Here is a 26,295-nt window from a genome sequence, read left to right on the forward strand (position 1 = left end):
ACAGAGAGAAGAGGGGAGGAGGAGAGAGGAGGGGACCGAGAGGGGAGGAAGGAATTGGCTCCCACACGACCGAGGCTGAATTCAGACCAGGGAGAGCTGATTGTATAATTCTAGTCTGAGTCCAAAGGTCTGAGAATCAGGAGTCCGTGATGTAAGTTCCAGTCCAAGTACTCGTTCAAAAGGCAGGACACTGATGTCTCGGCTCAAAGACAGCCGGGCAGAGAAGAGTTCTGCCTTATTCTGCCTTTAATCCCACTGAGACCTTGGACTGACCGGCGGAGGCTCCGCCACACTGGAGAGGGCAGTCTGCTTTACTCAGCCCACCTGTTCACACACCAAAACAGTGTTAGACTAACTGTCGGGGCCCCCGTGACTCAGTCAAATTGACCCATAAAATTAACCATCACAACTGCCTTGATTGCACGTATCATCTCAATATTTTGGTCTTACTCTCCTCAATTATAAAATGAAGGGTGAACAAGATTATTTCTCAAGGTCCTTCTAATTATAACTTTTGTGTTTTAAAGCAAAATTCCAAGTTCTTGGTGTGGAAACATCTTCTTAATGGAGTATAATTCAGAAACGGCACCTGTGAATCCGCAGATCTTAGAAACCGGCGATTACACTCAGGGTCTGTCACTGTCTCCTTACCTGCCTCTCCCCCAAACCCCCAGTAATAAAGGTTTTGATAGAACACCTTCAACTGGAATGCCTGGGTGGCTCAGTTGGTGAAGCTTCTGCCTTGGGCTAAGGTCGTGGTCCCAGGGTCCTGGGATCGAGTCCCGCACTGGGCTCCTTGTTCTGTGTGGAGCCTGCTTCTCCCTCTGCCTGCCTCTCCCCCTGCTTATGCTCTTTCTCTCTCTCCCTTTCTCTCTGACAAATAATTTTTTTTTTTTTTTAAAGTGCACCTTCAACACTGCTGCTCTAGGAGCCTCTCATTAACACACAGTTCTGGAAGGTTCCTGGATGGCGGGTCCCAGCTCTGGCTGCAGAGGCTCTGCTTTCCCTGCGCGTTTGTGGTGCTGGAGCCGTGCCCTCTCGGGTGAGCTCGTCCTGCAGGTCCAGGAAGGGGACTTGCCCTCAGGGAATGCGCTCCTCCCTGGGGCCTTTCTTGACCCCCCCCACCCCCGCCCTGGCTGTCACATCACATCGCCGGTGCTCCTGCCATGGCGCTCTCCGTGAGGGATTGCTTGTCCTTTATTTCTGTCCCCCCATGCAATGGACTAACACAGGAGGTGGGGTGACTTCTTCGAGACTGATGTCATTTTATTGTGGGCTTAGGATGAGTCTGTCCTTCTCTCGCTTGCAGCCACGTGGAGCAGCGCTTCAATGCAGGTCACGGTGCCGGGAGCCGGGAGCGTGATGAGAAACACGACCCACAGGGTCCCGACCCTGGCGAGGCCGGGGTGCCAGTCGCAGAGACTGACCAGGTGCAAGGGGAAGCCGGCGGAAGCAGGGAGCAGAGTTGTTGCCCTTTGTAGTGAGTTCGTCGTGACGGGAATAAGTAAGAGAGGACGGTGGCCTTACTTTGGTGAAGAGGAACTCGACGTCTTGGTCAGTGGGTGACATGGGAGGGAACTGGGGAGTCCTCCAGAGGCGGCTTGGGACAGAGGAAAGGGCTGGCCTGTCCTCCCCGGGATGCACACGGGGCTGTGCAGGGACCTGGGCTGGTCCCTGTCCAGGGTGTACTGCGGGGAGGGGAGGCACAGCAGGAGCATCACAGCGGAGGGGACGGTACCGTCCAGGGAGTAATGGCAGGAAAGACACAAGGTTGTAGGTCTGAGGGGTTCTAAAGATAAGCGTTGATTTCGGTTTGCTGATGTGTGTGATCAGATCTGCGGGCGCCGACGACAAAACAGGGGGCAGGTAATGGGTGGCCGTGCACTGATCTGGGGGAGATCCGGAAGAAGAGAGGCTTCGGAGGTGGGTTTTAGGTAGGAGGCGGGACTGTGCACCCAGCGGTTCTACTTTCTCACCAAGCAATGAGGTGACGTCCTTCCCCGAGGGAGCATCCGTTCTCCCCGTGGGGCTGACACTCACTCGCTGGTTAGAGACCATCCACGCCCGTCTTGGATTTCTGCTGCTTTTGGCCATGAGTGGATTCCTGTTCACCTGTGCTTTTTGTTTTCTGAAAGTTGTTGGTTGTGGCAGTTTCTATTTGGGTTTTTTGTTGTTGTTGTTGTTGTGTTTTTTGGGGTTTTTTGTTTTTGCTTTATTTTATTTTATTTTTTTTTTAATGAGATTTAAAATTCTGTGTCGGTGCCTGGGGCAGCATATCATACTTTGCGGGCAACAGCCGGCAGACCGGTGGGCCTTGTGAAGTGGGAGAAGAACTCGCCAGGGCTGACAGAGGGGCTTCTCGAAGGTTTGGAGGAGACGGCTGTTGGGGAAGGACCACCTGCAAGCATCGTAGAGAAGAAGCGGGATGGAGGTGCGTGAGGCAAAGGCCCTTGTGCCGCACAGAAAGTGCGTTTCCACCCTCTGCAGACTTAGTCCAGTCGCCACGACTCCGGAGGCTGCTCCGGTGCCCTTGCTGGACCCAGGATAGCGTGCATGAGAGCGGGGACTGCCCAAGGGGCCCGTGCTCATCTGGGCTCCATTAATTCTTTATTGTGAAATAAATTATTCCTACCCAATGACGACTATACAATACAGACACAGTTGAAAACATGTCATTTCAATCATAAAATCCTCAAGTCCCAACGAGTGGGCTGGGAATGAGACCCCTGCCCGTTCCCTGGACAGCTCCTGGGTGTTTGCTCTCAGCCCCCGTGCACAGCCCTCACCCATCCCCTTAGCTTTCTGCGTGGATAGACCTCAAATGTAGCTATCCCGAAATGCTGGTACCTGGTTCTGCTTACTTTTAAACTTCTTATACATGGAGATATGTTCTCTCTGTTCGCTAGTGATTATGTTTTTTGAGATTTATCCTGGCTTTTAGAGGCAAAACAGTTAACCTGCTTTCATCCATGCACACGGCTCCATGGCAGGAAGACACCCCAATTCACTAACATACCTTGCCTTTGGTGGACACGTGGTCTGTTTCCACGCTTTCTCGTTTATAAGCAATGCTGCTGGGATAGTCTTGTATCTCCAGTGCTAGATTGTGCAGATTATACGCTCGGGAGTGAGATTGCTGAATCTTAGGCTATACTGTTACCGGCACATGTGTCATTACTTCTATAGCGATTCTCCCAATTTTGGATTGCACTTCCGTTACCGATAATCCCAGAGACTTTGCCGATGTGGAGGCAGAGCTCCCGCCGGGTCAGCTCCCGGAGACGGCTGCACTGCAGGAAATGGGGGACACTGCAGGCCAGAGACGCTCTGGCCGCACATTTTCCTCCTTCCTTTCTTCCTTCACTAACTCCTGTTCTCAGACAGGAGAATTTCTGACCACGTGGAGGTGTTTGGGGGGCATCCCAGAGGCTGAGGATGTCTGCAAGCAGGAGGTGTGAGAGGTCAGAGGCAGAAAGGGCAGAGGGCGCTGGGGAGTCTGGAAGGCCTGTCGGGCCCTGGGATGGGGGGAGGCTGACTGGCCCACATTTGGCCGTAATTCCTGGACCAGAGTGGAGGGATTCTGCAGCTGGGACCTCCATAGTCCTTGTGGGGCTGCCGCGAGAGTCACTGATCCCGAACGGACACAGAAGTGTGGGATCACTGATGGAAGTCGCGCCATCCTGACGCTCGGGCCACCGCGTCTCCTGGAACGCCGGGCCGGGCCCCTGCGCACCCTGTGCACCCTCCCTTTCCCTGCAGGCTCAGCCCTGAGCCAGTCACGTTAGAGAAAGAGTCTAATCTTCACAAGACCCGTGAAGAGTAGGGGCCGTGCTAACTTCGGGGATGAGAAAACAGAGGTTCGGGGAGGGGGCGGGGACCTGTTTCGAGGTGTCCAAAGCAGTGCATCCGCATTGTCTGATTTCACCTGTGGAATCTGACCCCGCTCTTCTGTCGTCCGGTCCTTTGTCGCCCTGTGGCCTCAACAAGGACATTAGACGAAAAAGTAGCTGTTCCCGTAACCCCTTGTGTAACAGTGAAAATCACCACGAGGCCCCGTCCGTGCTAGTAAGAGCGGCGTTCCGGACCCCGCAGGGTCCTTCTCCCTGACCTTGTTATGCTCATGGTCTTGGTGTCTGTCTCCGAGGTCGGCGCGCACTGCCTGTGGGGTTAGCCTGCCGCTCCCGTGTGCCTCCGTCCGGCCGGTCTTGGCTCTCAGGCTGGCTTCCGTGTCTTGGGGATCGTGTGTTATTTTGCTCGCGCCCTGTTTTGCTGGCCAAGATCATACCCCCCTCCTAATGCTCGGGGCTCTTAGTGGAGACTTTCCTGGAACGTGCAAACGCACGAACTCCCCCGTCCCTGGCTCCGACGATTGTCTCTGAGAAGCAGTCAGGCTTGACAGCACACCCAGCGTGCCAGTGTCCCGGTCCCTGGGGACGCGGCCATCACGGCCTCCTAGGCCCTTCACTTGTCTGAGAACACCTCAGCCTGCTGACGGGGCAGGGCCAGAGCGAGGCCATATCACTCGAATGTAGGAAAAGAGGAATATTTGTCTCCTTCTTGTAGGCTCGGGACGTCCAGTCGCCACCACGTGGGGTGAACCAGGAGGAGAAATGGCTCAGCGCTTCCCCCCGCGCACCGTCCTGCTGCCTCCCACGCTGGGGCCGCTTCACCTGGTTCTCCAGCGGACCCTGTGGGCGTCGGGAATGTCCAGGCCATGATCTGAGGCGTTGTTCTCTGTGGCCAGCCCCAAGACAGGACGATGGAGTGGAACGAATCCTAAACTCTTCTCGTGAGGGTCATGCCCGGGAAGGCCAATACGGGGCCGTTGGCTTCAGTTCCCCTGGCAGCGGGTTGCTGGAACCTGGATCGTCTGCTCTCGAACTGGGGAGAGCATCTCAGACAATCACGCTTCCTGGGAATGGCGACAGACAAGACTCCTGAGGCTTTGCTGGGTCTAGAACAGGGGCTGGCCAGCATTTTCCGCCGAGGGTCAGGTAGGAAATGTTTCAGGCTTTGTGGGCCTTTCTGTCCTGTGGAACATAAACCTTTGTGTGGATTTACAATCCCGTCGAAACTACAGACACCGTTCGTAGCTTGGGATCCCTACCAAGCTGGACCACAGGCTGACGGGGCCTGTCGCTTGCCAAGCCCAGCCCTGTGAGGACACCCTCCACTCGAGAGCCCCGGGATAGGAGGGGAGGCGCCGTGGGCGTCTGAATGCATCAGTTCTGAGGGGAGCCGTGAGCCGAGAGAGCGGATCCAGCGCGACGAGCCGAGAGAGCGGATCCAGCGCGACGACTCGGGCAGCAGTTTCTGCAACACAGAACGGACGAGGGAAGGGAGAGGAAGCCCGCAGCGTCCGGAGCACAGGTGAGGCTCCGGGGAGGCGCAGGGAGCGAGGCAGAGTCTCTCTCTCCTAAGCCGGCAGACACGCGCCCTGCTGTGTGGCGACTTGAGTGGGGACTTGAGTGGGGACTTGAGTGGGGACTTGAGTGGGGATTCGTTCCCTTCTGTGGCCGCCGCTGCTGTCCTCTTTCAACCATGACCCGTCACGGCCCTTCACTCACCTTCCTGCCGCTCTCCGGCTGGTTTATGCTCTTTCCATCCGTTTCAGGATCGAAGAGAGAGAGGGAGGCCGGCGGGAGGGGAAGGAGCCATTGCCGTGGGGCGTCCGAAGGCAGCGGTGGCTGCGTAGGAGACAGCAGGAGCTGCGGGACGTTCTCTGTGGATCGCGAAGCAAATGCAGGAATACCAGGGGTGTAACTCTCATCAGAACACAAGCCGTTTTCACGCCCAGATCATCAGAAACTGTTCAAGGCAGCGAAGGGGAAAATCCAAACAGGAGCTGAGAGGTAACAGGTGTCTGGGAGAAAAGGAGGAAGGACGGTCCCGTGCTAAGCCAGGTGGGAACACAGGGGAACCGGCTACTCCTCGCCAGAAGATAATTTGAAAGACAGATTTTTAAATACCCTAGAAACAGCGGCCATCCCAAGAAAGACCCATTTCCCCAGAATTCCGGAAGAGCCCTGAACCGAGACCTGAAGTATCTTGGCTTTGGTCTTTAGCCGGCTCCTTCCCAGCCGAGGCCGCCGGCCGGTGAGCTCAGCTGAGTCTGTTTCCTCATCGAGGAGATGGAGGTAATAGGGTTGTTGCTGTTTGTTTGTTTGTTTCTATTTCATTCCACTGTTTGGATTTGCACACGGGCACAAAAGCACTTTGTAGAGTATTAAGAACTATGATTACGGCAGAGATATTATTCGTTTCAGTGTTTTATTCTTACTTGTTAGTGTTGCAGTAGCTGGCTGACTTTCCTGGCGCACCCCTGGCTGTGTCCTGGGATGGACGGGTTTCCCAGGGACAAACTGCCTGTCAGATTTCTGCAGAATCGGACTGTGACAACGCGATTAAATCATTTCCAGGGATCTGAAGTCTCTAGAGTCCTCAGGTTATGAAAATAAGAAACATTAAAACCAAATGTATCAAGGACGGGACCCGATTCACCCGTGGGCATCCTCGCTCCTGATTAGCTGGTCCCCTGGCCGTGTCTTCAGGGAAAGCAGCAGAGTTGCCCCGAAGGGGTCTGGAGAGCTTGGGGTCACCACGAAAGCAGCAGATGCCTGTCAGAAGAACACTGGGTGGGAACAAGGCATTCGGGAAGAGAGCAAAGGTCTTGGGCACCGGGTGGCACGACTGTGATGGAGGCGGGTTTGTCCTGCCCAGAAGTAGGGTGTCTGAGAATGACAGCTGGTGACCTTTCTTCCTTTGAGTTCCTTCCTGGGGCTGTGTTTCCCCAAACACATATTCTTAGAACAGCGTCCGGACAAAGCCTCTTGAAGCTATGATGACGCGGACGGATACGTTTCCACCCAAACTCCATGCTCCCCTTCCAAGGGCCGCCTTGTGTCTGGATGGGGCTGGGTGCCAAGGCACGTGAGTGGATTGATGTGTGTCTCTTACAGCCGACGTGCTTCAAAAGCCTTTTGTCTGCTTTCTTTTTTCTTGTCTGCTGCTTACTAGACATTGATGACACCAAGTCTTGAAGATGAAATGGGCCCCAGATGGAAGGAAAGGGGGCATCCGGGTCCCTGCTTGAAGGAGAGCCGCCCGGTTGAGAGCACTTTCACGGGACTGGGATGTGAGCAGCAAGTCCGTGTTCCAGCGGGATTTGGGGTTTTCTGGGGCAGCCGCTATTGGGACGTGGATTCATATGGTCTCTGATCTTCTCAAACCTTCCCAGACTGTTCTGTTCTCTGTATGTGGGATCAACTAGACCTTCCTGTTGAGCCCGTCCTCTCCCTCCGCTCTCCGGATCCTTTCCACCCTCCCCGCTGCCGTGTCCTCGGATGAGTAATGACAGAGACAAAGAGCAAAGGGAACAGAACAATGATTGCTTCACTCATGAATTCTGTTTTTCACCCGTTCACTTCTTTCCCTCTACGTGACTGGGCAGCATGGCCACAGCCCAGGAGTTGGATGGGGCCCAGGGACGGATGTTGGTGGGCACCTGGTCTAAGCTCCTGTGCGGGGTGGCGGGAAAGTCCATAAGTTCCCTTGGTGGGACTCCATGTTGCCGGGAGGAAAAGTGTTTGCCACCACTTTACACCTAGGGGGGTTGTTTCTTCTTCATTTCTTATGTTCTATTTGGCACTGTGCCCTTGAAATGTAGGATCTGTCGGTGGAGCACCCTATGGTCATTACCTGGTATATCAGGTTGACCCCGGAAGACCAGACCGTTGTTCCCACCTAAGATCGTGTTCGGTGCCCAGAGCCCAGATTTAAATACTTGGAAAGAAGAGAAGCCGAAGGCTGAAATCACCCGTACTCGGCTAATTAATAAAAATCTAGGAAAGAAAACCAAACAAAAATAGGCTCTTACAAAAGCACACCAGACTAGTCCCTGAGATCCCATAATTTTCCCACTTAGGGGCATGTGCTCACGGGTACTCACAGTGTCAAGTAGTTTGTGCTCAGGGCGTCTGTCACTTGAGCAGCCGAGTGGTAAGCCTGGTTTCTAAGCAAGGAAATCCCTCCCCAGTCCCGTGAGTGATTCAGCGGCTTAACCGGAACAGGGAACGGGGTGTGAGGGCTCCCTCCACAGCTCCTACCACTCGTTCCTAGAGGAACTAGACAATCCCATCTGTCTTGAATCAGCCTTTAACTCTTCTGTCCCCAAACACGTGGTTCCCAGGGACAGAGCGTGATGAGCTGGATTCTGACGGGACTCTGCTTGGAAGCCTGACGCTGCCACTTACTGTCTCTGGGACTTGGGGCAAATTATCTCAGTTTCCCCATCAGTCATGGGAATAATCGTACGACCTACCACAGAGAGTTGCCAGAGGGCTTAAACGAGCTAATAGATGTGAATCGTTATAACGGTAACGGCTCGATCACAATCGGCCATCGCTATTGTTTTTCTGTTGTGAGTTAAATGCATTTCCTCCTTTTGGGGCTTTTGTTGGAAGGGAACACAGCTGATCGTGCCCTCGGACTCTTGCCTCCATGTGAACACAGCTGACACGGTGTGCCAGGTCAGCTTTGGGTATACGACACGGTGACTCGACCAGTCTGTGCGTCATGCCAGGCGTAACTAGGCTTTCCCTTCCAGCAGCACGGTCAGGCGCAAGGCTTTTCTCTCACGGGCAGCTCCGTCCCTTCTCCCCATGGATTCTCCCCGTCTTCCCTGGAATCCTGGCCCCGCCCTGCTGGCCATTACACACACGCACGTCCAAGCCTGGAGGTCTGGCTCAAGAACTCTAACAAGGCACATCACGTACGGACTCCAGCATAAGGGAAAGTGCTCAGAGATTAGCTCTACAAAGTTTTCATCACGAGAAAACATATTTGTAACTGTGTGATGGATGTCAACTAGATTTCTTGTGGTTATCATTCTCAATGTATGCAAATATTCAGTTTAATATTCAGTTATAACGGTGGGGGAGAGTTTGAAGTTGGTGTAGGGGTACGGACTACCTCGAGTTTCCCCAGCTCTGTGGCGGCCGACAGTTAAGTCTAGGAGCAAATGACAGAACAACAGCTGTGACAATACCACGTGCCTTTAGAAAGGAGACTGGCCCCCTGAGCAAGTGGCCCAAGGCTCCTTGTGCAAGACAGACCTTATGTGCCTGGTCCTCCAGGCTCCTGTGAGCTCCTGTGAGCCAGGCTCCTAGAGGCTGTGGCAAGCTGGCTGGGTGGCCTGTATGGTAGGTAACATGTGACTGCCCCGGAAAAGGAGTGAGTTCAAGTGTCTTTTGCACATAGGACTCCAAACATCTTTTGGGGCAATGTTTTCTAAGTATAAAAAGGACTCAGGGAAATGAGTTGTTTCATTGTAGGTGTTATAATTTTGAGATTATTGTATGTGTGTTGTAGAATAAACTAAATAAGTAAAAGCTGTTGGTGATATTAGAATCCAATATTTTCATTTCATATATACACACATTTTTTTTTTTTCCTGCAAAAAGCTTTATTGTTTCCATTTGGCCCACAGTTTGGAAAAGGGCTCAGGGGAGTTAAAAAGCTGCCTCACGGCCGTAGGGAGAAGCTCAGGCACAAACCTTAGCACCAGAGGGAGGCCGGGGGGCCCCTCAGAGGCTGCTGGGCTCCAGAGGCTCCTAGTCACCCTTGGGGATGAGCCTTCTGCAGAGACGCTTGCCCAGCTCCGCCGAGGGGCCAGGCAGGCGGCAGAGGCCAGTCAGGAAGTCGCGCACCATCTTGGTGAATTTCACTCCTCGTCTAGGAAGTGGCTAGAGAAGGCACAGAGATGGGGTCTGCGTGGGCAGAACCCGAGCCATACAGATCCACACCGGTCTGGTCAGGCTCATCCTCTAGATCAGGGAGGCTTCACCCCACTCCTCTTAGGGTGGCTTCTGTGCAAGCGTGCCAAGGGTTGTGGCTGCGGCGAGGAGTTTGCGTCTTTGAGAGACACTCAGCACCCTCACACTTCTCAGTGGGCTTGCAGAAATGGCCGACACCCTCCAGATCCACACCCTCCTGGTGGAAACAGAAGCTCAGAGAGAGGCCGGTGTAGGAGGCCCACAGATGGAGGGTGATCAGGAGTGGACAGAGGCTTCAACGTCTGTGGAATAATTCTGTCGAATCTGGGAGCTCACGGTTGATCATTAATAAGGAGCGAAGCTCAAAATAGGGTGTTGGCTGGCCCTGGAGACAGAGGGTGGCCAAGGAGAGGGCTCTGAAGGTTAGGACTGGCAGAAAGGTCGGAGATGGTCGGAGGCTGGTAAGGGGCATCCTTGGGTCTGTTCCATCCAAACACTGTTGAAGCAAGAGACAGATCTGCGGACCATCAGGTGCATTGCTCAAGGTTTTCATTATATGAGAAAAGAGAAAATACAGAAGCAAAGAAGCTTAAGTTTAACATCGATACAAGCTCAAAATCATGTGTCATGTGATCGCACATAATCCGTATAAACTGTAGCATGTATTGTATACGACCTAATCCATGTGAAGGGTTAATCTATGTTATAGATCCATATGTAGGGGGGAGGCGGGGAGAAGGGGCGGGGAGAGAAGATGCCGGAGTTTGCTTTGTGCAGTGAAAGGAAGCCGTTCTGTCCCGGAGCAATGAGCACAGCTGACCTCCAGGTGCTGTCTGCTAAATGACCATTCTCACGGCCCTGCCGGCCGCCACGGGCAGCCTCCCCACGCATCCTCCCTGATTCCGGGTGACAGCTAAGGGTGCAGTCAGCCCGGGGGAGGGTCTCAGAACAGGATACCGAGCTGCTCTCGGATGAGACTGCGCCTGTCACGACACTTGGGGTTTCAGTCTTGCAACCAGAAGAACGGGGTTATCCCTGTTCTGGGATGTGTAGACAAGAATTTTCAATCTCAGTACGGCTTTGTGTGCCTCAGACGATCCTGTTTGGATCTCTCTGTGCTGATACATTCTTGGAGCTTCGAGTGAGGTCCAGGCTGCAGTCATGGTTACCCTTGTAGCCAGGCAGAGCAGCGAGTGAGCTGGCAAACCCCACCAGAGAAACGGGGCAGTGAGGGGGCTGGTAACACCAGTTACCACGCTGGTCCGACGCCGAGGTCTTCTAGCTGGCGTGGGCAGATCCACTAGGAAATCGAGATACTCTCCCAGCCCCGAGGCAGGGGCACGTAAAGCCATGTCTAGATTCTCTTGGAAGCACCCCCACACCAGAGGTGGGTTCTGCATATGGTAATGTCCAGCATGGTATCAGCTCAAACACAAGGTACAAGATGATCGGACAGACCATATTAGAAATAGTAAATTCAAGTCAGTAGCTGACCAGGCTGATGTCCAGCAGAAATATAAGAGCCACAAGAACTGTCCACTATCACCACAACTATTCTACACAGTACTAGAAGTCCTCACCTCAGCAATCAGACAAAAAAAAAAAAAAAAAAAAAGATAAAAGCATCTAAATCAACAAGGAAGAAGTCAAACTCTCGCTCTTTGCAGATATGATACTTTATGTGGAAAACCCAAAAGATTTCACCCCAAAACTGCTAGAACTCATACAGGAGTTCAGTGAAGTGTCAGGACATAAAATCAATTCTCAGAAAGCAGTTGCATCTCTCTACACCAACAGCAAGACAGAAGAAAGAGAAACTAAGGCATCGATCCCATTTACAGTTGCACCCAAACCACAAGACACCTAGGAATAAACCTAACAAAAGAGGCATGTTCTGGGCGGTGGTTTTCAAACTTTACCCATGGCGACAGCTTGCTGGGGACCAAGAACTTTAGATTTATTAGATCTGGTGATCCGTTTCTACTACGTTTCCAGGTGACGCTGACTTTGCTGGCCCAGGGACCACAACCCTAAGCACGAACTCCCTCGAAAACAGGGAGAGGAGACGAAGCAAGAGCTCTCTGCTTTCGCTTCCCTGCTCCTGAAACGCCTTTGGCTGAGGTCTCAAGTGATTAGGAGAAAAGCAGTTCTGGCTTGAGTGAAAAAGGAAACAGAAGGCTAGGAACTTGAAGGGAGGGGCCCTACAGCCCTGCCGTAAGAGGACCCTTGCTTCTGGGGCTCAGCACCCACTGACCTACAGGAGCCGGTCCAGTTGGCAAGTAGAAGCAAGCAGGCAGCGCCTTGTCCTTGTCTTTCAAAACCTTCTTTTTATCATGTCCCATTGCTAATAAACGCAGAGCTTAGCCGAGCATGTCTTTGCACCAGGACAAACAGTCCCCCCTGAAGCCTTTGGCTCAAGGAGAAGTCTGCTGAGGAGCCAGGGCCACGCCAGGTAAGGCCTGGGTGGGGTTTTCTGGAAGAAGCTCTGGGGAGCCAGTTGCTGATCAGAACATTAGTTACCGGTTTCTGCCGTGGGAGGAAGAGCAGCTACTGACTCTATTCCAGAAAAGGAAAGGCCGTGGGTTGTCTGAATTTAAACCTTCAGGGGACGGGGAGGGGGTAGATGTCACCTTTTATTTTACCACGACGGAGACCTTAACAACGGAAATGCATTTGGCTGAGGTGGGAGTTAGGATATGCTGCGCAGGAGGTTGACCCAGATGGAGTCTAAAAGGAATTCTGATTTCTCTGGGGGTGCTGGTCGGCGGGTGTCTTATCGACACGCGCTTGTGTTCGGAGGCTTTTGATTTCTGGCCGAAGGAGCGGGAAGCTTAAGAGCCGGGGAGCAGTTCCCAGGGAAAAGGCAAGAGCCACGGCGTGACAAAATTATTAGCAGGTTGACATCCGAGCACAAAACTGCGTTCTACGATATTCCTGCAATTAGGAAAAAAGTGCCTCACAGATGAACTCCCACTCCACAAACTCAGATAGGCAAGAAGAATGTCCTTTGGTTTTTTTATATTGTTTTGAAGGTTTTATTTATTTGAGAGAGAGAGAGAGCCAACAGGAGGGGAGGGCCCGGGACAAGCAGTCTCCCTGATGAGCCAGGAGCCCAGGAACGATGTCTTTTTAAATGCTTTCTCTTCCACATTTTCATTTCCATTTTCTGTAGTCTGTTTGATGGCGGAAATTTTACTTCCGTCCATTTGAGATCGGGCCCCCTTTTTCACAGTCACAGCTGAATTCCCAGACTTTGGGGAACAAATTCATGTCCTGTGATTACTTTCCTTTAAAACTTGCTGAGACATCTTTAAAGCCTTACAGAAAATATAATAAACATTTCTAAACGTGCCGTCGGATGGAAGTTTTAATTGTGTCGTTCGACTCTTCTCTCTGGGCGGCAGGTTGGTGGCTGCTTGAGGTCTGATTTACGGCGAGCCGCGTGCTGTGGCTCCCACGTTCACGGCGATTTATCAGATCATGCCTGCAAGTCGATGACTTGCCGTGTGGACCCAGAGTCTCCTTCGTCACGCACGTCCGTGTTGAGAGGGGTTGCATGGCTTTGGTAGCTTGAATCAGCCGCAGAAACTCTCTTGAATGATGCGGTTTGCCTTAGCGTCTTCTGCGGCTGACATTAACGCGGCCACACTGGCTGTCTCCGGTTGACATTGGGCTGATGTATCTCCTCTCCAACTTGGCCTCCCGAGGGTTTGGTGCTTTCATGCATTGAGTGTGTGTTTTTGCAAACAGCCCCAGAGCTGCGTTACGTCGCAATCCACTCTGACACCCTCCATCAGCCGGCGAGTTTAGTTTATGTGTAGGGGAGGGACTGACACGTCTGGACTTGGTGTTACTATCTGTTTTCATATTATGCTTTCTGGTCTAGGTTCACATCCTTCTTTTTAAAATCCTTTCCTAGGGGACGCCTGGGTGGCTCAGTGGGTTAAGCAGCTGCCTTCGGCCCAGGTCATGATGCCAGCGTCCTGGGATCGAGTCCCACATCGGGCTCCTTGCTCGGCAGGGAGCCTGCTTCTCCCTCTGCCTCTGCCTGCCATTCTATCTGCCTGTGCTTGCTCTCTCCCCCTCTCTCTCTCTGATAAATAAATAAAATCTTAAAAAAAAATAAAATAAAATCCTTTCCTAGGACCGATATTCACACATTTCCCTTGAACCCTGTTTGCTGTGTCTGTGGCCACACGCCATTTTCTTAGTCCCAGCAAGTTTTTTCCTGATGCAGCCTTTTTGTCTGAGTATCTAGCAACAAGTTCTTTCTCATTTGCAAATTGGGGTGAAATTCACAGACTCTAAAATTAACCATTTTATTTTATTTTATTTTATTTTTAAAGATCTTATTTATTTATTTGACAGACAGAGATCACAAGTAGGCAGAGAGGCAGGCAGAGAGAGAGAAAGGAGGAAGCAGACTCCCTGCAGAGCAGAGAGCCCGACATGGGGCTCGATCCCAGGACTCTGGGATCATGACCTGAGCCGAAGGCAGAGGCTTTAACCCACTGAGCCACCCAGGCGCCCCTAAAATTAACCATTTTAAAGTGAGTAATTCTACAGCATGTTGTATATCCATAATGTACAGCTGTCACCTCTGTCTAGTTCCAAAATATGACGCGTTCTGAGCTAGTGTCAGCAAGGATACCTTCTTCTAACTGAGTCTTGTCCTACTGACTTTATTTTTTTTTTAAAGATTTTATTTATTTATATGAGAGGGACAGAGAAAGAAAGAAAGACAGAGAGAGGGAGAAGCAGACTCTCTGCTGAGCAGAGAGCCTGATGTGGGGCTCAGTCCCAGGGCCCTGGGATCATGACCCAAGACAAAGGTAGATGCTTAACCCACTGAGCCACCCAGGCGCCCCTGCCTGATTCTGTAATTTTTAAAACTGAGCTGTGACGGACGTAGAACACTGCACTGGTTTCAGACGTGTGTTTATTACAGACACCGAACGCTGGATCCCAGGAAGACGCCCAGCGAGGGGTGTGGCTGGAGGCTGATGGGCTCCCCCCACCTGCGTGCATTAGGGAGAAAGTGTGTGATCCCCACACACGGAATGGGAGCTGCCAGGGCCCGGTGCCCTCACCCTTGCCCCGCGGTCTCCCCTTGCCTTGCAGACACGGTAAGTCCTGAGCGTCCGGCAAAGGAGGAGGATGACAATGGGTGACATCTTGGCCACTATATCATCGACCCACGTGCAGGGAAGGGTCTGACTTCAGTCTTCCATGTGGTGCAGACCCCACTTCTGGAACCTGACGGGGCAGGAATTGGGGGAGGGACAAAATGTCTTCCACACGTTTGGCTTGTAGGTGAGGGGGGTGGGTGGGGTCCACTGGGGCTTCAGACTGCGGTCAGCGAGTGCTTCAGGGAGGCGCCCACACCCTGGCAAAGGGCTGCTGGTGGTATAAGGGTTGTGCGCTGATGGCTTTCTCTTTCGCCGAAAAGTGGGGGACAGCTGTGTCAGGAGCTTTGCATTGTTGTTGTTGCTGTTGAATGATACTTGAGGCCCGTAGACCCTGGTACCAAGGGCACAATGGAAGGGTCCGGAAGACTGTAGTGTTGGGGCGTTTTCTGAATAAATGTTCACATTTTTGTGAATAAATGTTTGTGCCTGAATGTTTTGGGCAGCTCAGACTCTTGTTCCCAAAGCCTTCATTGGAGAAGGCCTCCTTCCTGGGGAGGAAGGGCCCTGGTCTTGGTCTCAGCCACCTGCTCAGACATCAGGAAGAGACTGAAGCTGTCTTGTCCTGTCACCGCCGAGGCCTCTGTTCTGTGGGCCGGTCACTGCCCAGCTGTGTCCCGTGACTCAGCAAGGTCATGGTCACCCGGGATGACACACACCGCGGGGTCTGGAAATTCTCTCTTCTTCACAGCTTCTGTGATGGACCCCCCTTCCTCCTTGGCCGTGGGGCTCTCCGGCAGCTGTCTGAGTATCCGGAGGTCTCTTTGAGGTAAGTGGACGGAGCACTGAGAGGAGCGGCGGCTCCGATGACCTGAGTTTAATTTACGAGTTCAGTCATTTTATTTCATTGATTTCTTTTCATTGATCTTCTTGCCACCGGACGCATTTTTTTTTTTTTTGTTTCTCCCACTAAAATATATTCTGAACCGTATTGCCATTGGTGAGTGCACAGCAAAATAAATCAATAATGAAAAAAACAATATTTGTCGCATTAAGGAAGCTGTTTGAGTGGAGCAAAGGGCAGCAGCGTGGAGCTCACTGAGCGAGCTATCGGCCGAGCCTCCCTGCGTCCGCCCATGGCCAGCCCATCCTGCTCCTTTTCCAAAGGATAGAAGAGGGCTCTCTTCTGCGACGTTCGTGGTCCTGTAGGCACCTGCTCTGCGGAGCCAGAATCTGTCCCGCCCACGCCTCCAGGAACTTGGCGCAAGGTCTGCACGTACCCTTCCCAAGGACCCTTCTGACACTGGAATGGTTTCTGAGAACAGGGAGACGTTGCTCTGCATGTGACTTCCCATTCGCTTTAACGTAAAAGCCAGAGGTCTGTTCCGTAGCGCCGCCCATCGTCCCGGTTTGCCTGGTTTGTGGCTATTGTCCCCACGTCATTATTAATGCCCCATGTTTACTCTGAAGTGGGCCCAGTTTGGACGATGCATATGTCTGTTCGTCCTCTAAGGCCCTCCATCCCCCGCCCCCACCCCCTCCGATGTATTTCTCTGTCCTATTATTTCCCCTTCTTGCTTGCCGCAGCTGTCCCCAGCCCCCCACTGTTCCTTGAGCCCATGGCTGTGCTCCTGCCCCCAGAGCCTTCGCACGAGCTGTTTCTATTTCTGGAACACTCTTCCATGGCTTATCTGCATAATCAATTCCTTCAAGTCTTTGCTTAAATTTTACCTTCTCAGTGAGACATAGGTTGACCATAGGCCTTGTTTCTGCTCCCTCGTGTATCAGAAAAGCCCCCGAACGCCTCCCACAGTAAACATCGGTACACACTTGTTGAAAGAATGAATGAAAAGTCAAGTTCTGTTTTCCCCAAAGACTTGCCAGGTGACTGTGTAGCTGTAAAGATCCGAAGGGTTACTAGCTGGTGATGACTTCCTAGTGTTTCCCTCAACTGCATATCTTTTTTATTTTTATTTCCCAGAGGAGTACTGGGACATTTTACAGCATTGGACTTGACCATTTTGTCACAGACCCGTTTAAGGGAAACCTGGAAAAGAGGCAAGTGTTTAGAATCCCTAGAAATAATCCCACAGAAGCATCTCTCTATTTTATCTAAAAGATAGGCTAAACCAGCAGAAATGGTTCTAAAAGTAAAAAAGTATCAACGTTGGCGTCACGCTATGTGGTTTATGGAGCTCTCCAATCCCACTGTCTTCTTTAATCCTTATAATAGCATGCTGCATTATCCCTCTTCCGTTTATGAGGAACCATAATCCAGAGAGAATAATGATTTCCTGCAAGATATATGGCTAGTTATGTTTAAGCAGAGTGTTTAAGTGGCAAAGTGACTTCCCATGCCTGGTTTAGTGCCTCCCTGTGTCTGATGTCCCTTTCTAATTACATCAGGACACCCTTTCGTTAGTCGTGCCTTCTGGGGTCTTTGGGGAAAGCATGCAGGAGACAGAATGTCGTGACCCACAGCACATGACAGGATGCCATCCCCGTCCCAAGACACAGCTGAATGGACACTAAAGGAGCAAGGCCAGGGGCATTTTCCATCCAGATCCAAATGGACACTTCATGAAAGGCTTTCATAAGAAACAGAAAAAAATCTCTTTCTTATGATATTTCACAGTCCCCTCCCCGTGTCCCTCGACTCTAACAACCAAGACAACTGTACACACAACAATAGTGATAATCGTTACCTTGTACTAAGCACACTGCGTGTTGTGAACTATTCCAAGTGCGTGGGTAATTCACCTACATCTCACATCAGCTCTCCACAGCAGACATTATTATTTGCCCATGTCCGCAAAGGTCCTAAAAGCACATTTGAGCCCATCTCACAGTTAGAGATTGGAAGAGAGGGAATTTGAACCCACGTGGCCCAGAAAAGTGCTCCGGAAAAGTGCTGTCCAATAGAAATATAAGACCCATGTGGTTTTTAATCTTCCAGTAGTTACATTAAAAAGTGAAAAGATGGGGCACCTGGGTGGCTCAGCGGGTTAAGCATCTGCCTTCTGCTCAGGTCCTTATCTCAGGGTCTTGGGATCAAGTCCCGCATCGGGCTCTCTGCTCAACAGGGAGCCTGCTTCCCCCTCTCTCTCTGCCTGCTGCTCTATCTACTTGTGATCTCTCTCTGTGTCAAATAAATAAATTAAATCTTTAAAAAAAAGTGAAAAGAAACATCCATGTAATCTTGAGGGTATTATGCTACGTGAAGTAAGTCAGATGGAGAAAGACAAATATGATATGACAAATACAAAAGACAAATAGGATTTCACTTATATGTGGAACCTAAAAAGCAAAAACAAAGGCAGAAACAAACCCATCAATACAAAGGCAAACTGGTGGTTACCCCAGGGGTGGGGCAGTGGGAGGTACAGGCTTCTAGTTATGGAATGAGTAATTCCCAGGGATGAAAGGCACAGCATAGAGAACATAGTCAATGGTACTGTAATGCCATCGTCTTGGGACAGATGGCAGCTACATTCGTGGTGAGAAGAGCACAAGGTACAGAGGTACAGAGGTGTGCAATCACTATGTTGTAAACCCGAGACTAACGTAACATTGGGCATCAGCTATAGTTCAATAAGAAACAAATGTTAAAAGAAACAAATGAAGTGAACTTTAAAGATGTGTTCCGTTGTAACCCAATATGTCAAAACTTGAATTCTTCAATATGCAACCTTATAAAAATTATTAATTTAATAGTTCACAGTTTAGTAGTAAGTCTTCTAAGTGCGGTGTGCATTTTATTCTTTGAGCACATCTCAGTTTGGCTTCTAAATTTTAATCGGAAATACTTAAACTATATTGAGATTTCATTAAATGCATATAGTTGAAAAAGCAGATTTCCATACTCAAATTATTTCAATCATATCTAAAGCTTTCCAGTCACTGAACTGTATGAGCTTTTTTTTTTTTAAGATTTTATTTATTTGACAGAGAGAGACAGGGAGGGGGGAACACAGCAGGGGAGTGGGACAGGGAGAAGCAGGCTTCCCACCCAGCAGGGAGCCCGATGCAGGACTTGATCCCAGAACCCTGGGATCATGATCTGAGCCGAAGGCAGATGCTTAACAACTGAGCCGCCCAGGCGCCCCCGAGTATGAGTTTTTAAATTAAAACCAACTGTGGCTGGTGGCTGCTGTGCAGGGGGCTCTGAAGGCCAGGTCCATGCCCATGACGCCAGACCGCTCTGGTTTCTGGGAGCGGCCCCCTGCCATTTTGGCTTGGCCCCATTTGCCCCATTCCTGAGTGTTCTTATGACCCTCTTCTCCTGAGTTTTCTGGATCTTCAGACATTCAGCCCATCATTCCCGTCTTCATCTTTAGCATTAACGTCCAATGTCCCGAATTACACAGGTCCCACATCATGCTTGGAGAAATGTAAACACGGTCATAAAACTAATAAAAAATTTTGTGGGTTTTCCTTACTAGCTCTGCTTAACATACAAGAGAATTCCAGGGAGCTTGGATTCTCTCTTAGCCATCTGGGGTGGAGAGAATAGCCAGATTAGATTGCAGGCCAGAGCCTTTGCTTAATGAGGCTCTGGAATCAGTCCTTTGATTTCCGCGGAAAGCCCTGCACATCCCCCTTGAGTTGGCGTGGGTGAACTTGGGAGAGGAAGAGGATTGGTAAGAAACTAAAGAGAGGGAACTCGCTCCTCCTAGAATTCCCTTCCCTGCTTCCGACCTGGCACTCGGGGAGGAAGTTCTTGTCACCTCTGCAGCCAGCAGGGCAGATGAGAGGAGAGATCTGCCCAGCACCCGCAGTGTGGCCAAAGGAACCGAGAGAATATTTGCTTTTATTTGGTGTTACTCAGTTTTAAATTTAAAGAGCCACGTGTGGTGGGGGCATGGCTGTTGGAGGGCCCACGGGCTCTGTGAGGCGAGGGACCGTGGTCCCTCTTCTGTCCCAGTTCCCAGCACAGGTTCCCGGGAAAACTGTAGACAGTGTGACTCTTACGGACTGATCCCTACAGTGCTGAGATGGAGGCTCCCTGTGAAGAAATTCTGTTTCACAGCACTTTGGGGGTCTGTGCTGAGGAGCTCAAGAGATTGAAGTTTCTATCGTGTGTGCAGAAGGTGTGCAGACGTGCGAGGCTCCAGGTAGAGGAGTTCCTGACAGAAATGCTGCTTCTGCCTCTGCTCTGAACTGTATGGCGCATTCTTTAAAATGCATGTTCATGAGTTGTCTGAAGGTCTCCAAAACAAGAAAAATGAAGGCTCTCCCCCCAGGCATGGACTACTACCTCTTAGTGATGTGAGCGAACAAGGTTTGAGCCCTACAACGAGTGTCCATCCAAGTGACTTATACGCATTAATTTACACGACCCTCGAGTTCCACCATTCTCTCCACTTTACAGATAAGGAAGTTAAAACCTGGGCCATGTGCCTTGCTTGCGGTCACTGTGCTGAGTCAGTGAAGTGCAGGAACGGGTTTGAACCCCCGCACTGAGGCTCTGCTCTCGCTGTGTTGCCTTGACAATCAGTATTCGCCCTCACCGTGCTCATCCGTCCGACCGCGGGTGTGCCGTGGGCTGTGGCATCGTGTGCGTGCCTGTGGGGTGAGCTTCCCAAACTCAGTGGTTTCGTGTCCAACCTGGCAGGGCAGGGGCTGAATGACTAAGGCATGGGGTGGCGCACAGTCTGGAGGGCAAAGAATTCACCTTGGAATTAGAGCCTTTGGTTTCTTACTGATGAAGTTTTGGGAAATGTTACTTATTTCATTTGGTTTTCAAAATTACATAAAACGTGTGGGTAGAAGGACTTTATAAAGCACGAAGTAGGATGCATAGCAAAGAACCTAAAATGCGGGCACATCGGCTGTTAAGCAGTGCCAGAGCTCAGAGATTACACAGTTACAGGACTTAGGGAGTTACCGAAGATTTGCGGGGAATTATGACATTTCTATACCCTGCAGTTCAAGGATTCATTTTCCTCTAACGTGAAAGAGAGGCCTGAGGTCTTTATTGCAATTTCAGATTTTCTGTGTCTTAGAGTCGCCTTAATATCAGAGGAACCAAACGTCTGGGAGGTAACCCAGATCATAAGCACAGAATAGGTTATGTCAGTAAAGGCCAGGCCAGCCCCTTCCAGGAGATGAGTCACCCACAGTCCACGTATATGGCCGTGCGCTCATGGCTGCGTCCATCCTGAGGCTCCCAGCCTTCCTGGTGGCCCGCTCCGGCTCTGACCTCAGCGAGGAGCCCTGCGTGTGTCTCCCTGAAAGTACCACCTGCTGTTCTGGTTGTGCTCACCCCTCACGGGAGAGCCGGGAGGCCACGGGCATGACACAAAATGTGGAACGGCTGCCCAGCAAAGCAATAACTTAAAGATGTCTCTGAAATCTGGAAAAGGAAGTGACGGATGAACAGCATCGGAATCCATAAAGCACTCCCAGTGAAAATAAATGGCAACATTGATTTGTTAAAGCCTAGGTGATTCTTCGCTGGCTTTCCATGCATGGCCCAGCCAGCAACCACTGAGCTAGCCTGGGGGCCGGGTGATGGTGGCACGTTGGGCTGCTCCTCTTCACAACATTCCTGCAAGGTGGACGCGATGTCTTTCTTTTCCGATAAGACTCAGAGAGGCTCAGCCATACGCCCAAAGGCCAGCACTGGTGCCGGGAGGATGCACAGGTATGTTGACGCTGTACAGACCCTGCTCCTATCCCTGTACTGGTGTGCCAGCCTTGAGTCCCAAGTGAGACGTCTTGGGTGACGAGCTAAAGGGGGTGTCCCCAGTGTGCAGTGACACCGTGGGTGCACAGCAGAGGCAGCGCACCGGGTTCTAAAGACAGGGGTTCCAGGAACCAGCACCCTCTCTTTTGGTGGTAGACCCTTCTTAGAGCCAAGACCTATTCCACCGAGATGAGTTACAGTCTGGTTTAGGATACCGGGGAGATTTTATGAAAATGCACGGGTGTGATGTGATGGCTCCAGTTTCGTTGAGATTTAATATGTGAAACCCTGGTCCAAGTCCATACTGTCCGCGGTCCCTTCTCTGGTTGGCTCCTCCCGTCACCGGGGTGGCCTTGACTTGAACAGAAACTTCTATACTCATCAGTACAAAGGACAAATCCAGGCTGCGATGTTTTCTTTCCAGTGTTCTTATCTCCTCCTTGGGGAATTCTTGCTAGTATACAATGTACAGTGTTGCCAGGTAGGCTATTAAAATTTTAAGTGTTTCTGACCACTGCGGATTTCCAGGCATCCATGATGCTTCAAGAGTGGGTCTTTCCACCTCAAGTCAAGTGTGGTACTTAGAGAGCTCAAGTTGCAGACACTTGGGCTATTAGATGAACTAGGCTCTCTTTCTTTCTTTCTTTCTTTTTTTTTTTTTTAGATTTTATTTATTTATTTGACAGGCAGAGATCACAAGCAGGCAGAGAGGCAGGCAGAGAGAGAGGAGGAAGCAGGCTCCCCACCAAGAAGAGAGCCCGATGCGGGGCTCGATCCCAGGACCTGAGATCATGACCCGATCTGAAGGCAGAGGCTTTAACCCACTGAGCCACCCAGGCGCCGTAGGCTCCTTTCAATACAGGCTGTGACGTAGGAAATAAACAAGGGGAGGCGAGTCTTCTCACCTCCCCTTGTTTAGACTGGAGAGTCTTCGAGAGCACTGAGCTTGGGAGACAGCAGAGGGAGCGCTGGTGTGAACAGAGGGCTGCAGACTCGGCTGAGCTCCCTTGTCCTGCCTCTCCTGCCCTGGGCGCGGACGGAGCCCAGAGCCCGAGGCTCAGCTGCCTCCCTATCCAGTGAGTCAAAACAGAACCCAGGCAACCGCTGTGGGCTGACTGGCGTCCACACTAATGGCGCAAACTACTCTCCATCCCGACTCTGGCGTGTTCCGCCCTGGGGAAAAGATCGAGTCCCTTAGGATGCAGAGGAGAAAGAGAGTGGACAACCCAGACATGTCTACACTTCGAATTAGATTATGTGAGATTATATTATGATAGATCGTATTATGTGAGATTATAAAACATGTACAACAAAACACTTCTCTTCCTTTAACTACACTGACTTGTAGCCAGTGAGGAAAATGGTCTGAAAGGCTCATCCCAGAAGGGTCAGGGATCCTGTCTCTCTAGACGGCGGATTATGAGTGTTGGCTTTTTTCTGCATTTGTTTGGCTACATTTTCTGGTTTTCAGTCATGATTTCAATTGCTTTTGTAGCAACAACAAAAAGAAAACAGCATGAGCTTAATGAAAGGAAAAGTAAAATAATTATTTTCATATTCCTTGTTTTACTTTTTTTTTTTCTCGCATCGACGCCTAGAACAGGAACAACTGGCTGAAAATAAGTTGAACATCTGAAACAGAAAGGTGGAACAAAATCCTGAACTTTGGAAAAAATAATTTTAAAAATGAAAATCTTTATAAACAGTTGCAGAAGAGTTTTGTGCTGTGCCTAGCTGCCAAGACTTAAAAAAAGCATTGAGAACATTTGACTCTTCAAAATTATTAAATACGGCGTAGATAAACACAGCCCCTGTTTCAGATGCAAATAGTAGGACACAGCAGAATGGATTCCTTTGCGCCAGTCTCCCAACACATAAAATACAGTATTCCTGTCATTTCTGGAACTCCCCGCTGCTCTCCAGGCCTGGCCGCTTCTTGCTCCCCTGAAATAACTACAAACCTGAAATTTGTGGGTATTTATCTTTCTCCTTTTCTTTCAAGTTTTGCATCAACAGTTTATTATTTGATACGTTCACTTTTATGTGTCAAATAAATGGAATCATATTGTGCAATTCTTCTGCAGCTCGGTAAGACGGATTTGTGTTTTTATCAGGACTGTTGCCACAGTTTAGTTGTGTGATACCCCAGTACACGAATCTATGAATATCCCACAATTTATCTGTTCACTTGGGAGTTGGTTAATGTTTTTTTTTTTTCGCTTTAACAAACTGCTTCTAAAAATCCTCTAGGACTTGGAGTGCTGTGTCATAGGATAGGTGTATATATATATATTTTAAGATTTTAGTTATTTATTTGGCAGAGAAAGACACAGTGAGAGAGGGAACACCAGCAGGTCTGGGAGTGGAAGAGGGAGAAGCAGGCTTCCCAGCCAGCAGGGAGCCCAATTCGGGGCTCAATCCCGGGACCCTGGGATCATGACCTGAGCCGAAGGCAGACGCTTAACGACTGAGCCACCCAGGCACCCCAGGATAGGTGTATCTGTAAAATTAGTAAGCAGTGTGTATTTGTAAACTGCACATCTGATAAGGGTTAATATCCAAAATAAATAAGAAGCTCATATACAACTCAATAGCAAAAAACCCCACAAATTCTCCAATTTCAAAATGGGCAAAGAACCTGAATTGAGACTTTTCCTAAGAAGATACTCAGGTAGCCAACAGGTACACGGAAAGATGCTCAACATCACTAACTATTAGGAAAATGCAAATTAAAACCATGGTAAGATATCACCTCTCACCTGTTAGAATGACCATCCTCAAGAAGACAAGAAATAACAGGTGTTGGCAGGGACACGGAGGAAAGGGAACCCTCACGCACTGCTGGCGGGAATGCAGACTGCGCAGCCACTGTGGAAAACAGTAGGGAGGTTCCTCAAAAAATTAAAAACAGAACCACACCCGAACCAGCAATTCTGCTTCTAGGTATAACTCCGAAGGAAACAAAATCACTGTCCTGGGCAGATCCGGGCACCCCTGCACTCACTGCGGCTTTGCTCACCGTAGCTGAGACAGGAAAATGACAAGTGTCCATCGGTAGACGAATGGGTAGCGGAGACGTGGTGTATCTGCAATGGTGTCATCCAGCCACACGAGAGGGCGTTCTCTCCGAGATGTACCTGGAAAGCATTGTGCCAAGTCAAAGAAAGACAAATACTATGTGCCCTCACTTCCAGGTGGAATGAAGGAAAAGCCAAACTCATACCAGCAGAGGTCAGGTTTATGGTTGCTGGACGGGGAGTCGGGCTGGGGGACTCGGGCCAAGGGGGTCAGAAGGTACAAACGTGTAAGATAGAAACATTCTGAGGATGTGGCGTCCCGCACAGTGACTGCAGGTGACAATACCGTGTCACAGCAAAGAGAGTAGGTCTGAAACGTTCTCATCACTGGGGAAAGGACTGTGACTCTGGGTGTGGGTGAGTGCTAACTGGGTTTACCGTGGTGATCCTTTCACGATGCACACAGATGTTGAATCATCGTCGTGGACGTTACACTCGTAGGTCAATCGTATCTCAAAAATTGCTGTTAACAGGTAATGCCACATTCTGCTCCAAACACCGTGCCCCCCCAGGCTTCTGCCTGCAGGGGTAGAATTTCCTGTTTAGCCTCACGCCCGCCCGGGTTTGGATCGGTCAGACCTGCACCTGCTTCCCTGCGGACCGTGAAGCTCAGTCTCACCGCGGCTGATGCGCTCATTTCCTGGATGCCCTGGGAGGAGGGTCAGCGGCCTCTGCCGAGTTCGTCTGTGCCGAGGGCCGCCCCCGACCGTGGCTCGTTTGTCTGCTGCGGGGCTTCCGTCCGTCTCGCAGACTTACCACTCGGTGTGTTCTGCACACGGATGGTCATTCAGTTATGGGTCTGCAGGCACCTTCTCCCCGTTTCTGGCGTGTTCTTTACACTTTCTCTGATTTATTTTAATTAACGGAGGGTCTCTATTGTAATGTAATATAATTTATCAACCTCTTTCCCTCTGGTTTCCATCCTGGATCCTGTGCCCCTCAACGGCCGTGAAGCTCTTGTTTTATGTTTTCACCTAAAAGTGTTACGATTTTGTCTTTCTCACCTCGGTTTTCAATCGATTGAAATGGATTTATGGGTATCATTTCCTTTTTATTTCATATGGAATAAAATATGCAACGTACGATTAACACAGTTCTTCCTGGTCAAATATGCACAGATACATTTTTTTTTTCCTGTTCCATAACTTAACTTGAGGAAAATTAATTCTGCCAATTTTTGGTGTATGAATTTTCTGGTGCTTTTAGGTTATCTGAGTTCTCTGTGGTGCCGACCAAAATATCCGTAAGCGTCCACTTCCGTCTCTGGGTTTTCAAGACACCTGCCCAGGGTTCTCCGTGGCTCTGAGGGAATGATCAACAGCTAGATCACGACAGAATCCTGGTACCCCCCACCGCACACACATAGTGTTTCTCTAGGCTGAATTCTATCTACAAATCAGAATTCTAGATGTGCACATTTCAAAGCACCTGCAGAGGCACTAATCAGTATCAATATATATATATTTTTTCTAGGTAATCTGTTGTAGAGATTAAATCGTTTCCCCTGCATCGCACGTGCCTGGCTACATCCCTCCTCCAGCCCACAGGAACTCCAGATGTTTGAATATTCACAGAGCCAGGGAGGAGAGCTGAAGGACCCGTAGGCCGTGGGAATTACGCGTGCGGCCGCC

At 50.4% G+C, this 26,295-nt stretch overlaps 2 long non-coding RNA genes across 2 annotated transcripts in view; both read left to right on the forward strand.

Moving 5' to 3' along the window:
* The window catches only part of LOC309850011, a 37,988-nt gene extending 12,258 nt beyond the window's left edge, over positions 1 to 25,730 (forward strand). The window contains exons 3-7 of the long non-coding RNA XR_014304014.1: positions 14,722 to 14,899; positions 15,651 to 15,728; positions 15,956 to 16,167; positions 21,340 to 21,545; positions 23,186 to 25,730. This is a non-coding gene — a long non-coding RNA (uncharacterized lncRNA). The remainder of the gene's footprint in view (positions 1 to 14,721; positions 14,900 to 15,650; positions 15,729 to 15,955; positions 16,168 to 21,339; positions 21,546 to 23,185) is intronic.
* LOC309850013 lies at positions 5,276 to 9,389 on the forward strand. Its single transcript, XR_014304016.1, has 2 exons — positions 5,276 to 5,370; positions 5,615 to 9,389. It is a non-coding gene; the product is annotated as an uncharacterized lncRNA (long non-coding RNA).
* Positions 25,731 to 26,295: the final 565 nt, after the last annotated feature.

Source organism: Mustela nivalis (genome assembly GCF_964662115.1).
Source record: "Mustela nivalis genome assembly, chromosome: 16".
NCBI lineage: Eukaryota > Metazoa > Chordata > Mammalia > Carnivora > Mustelidae > Mustela > Mustela nivalis.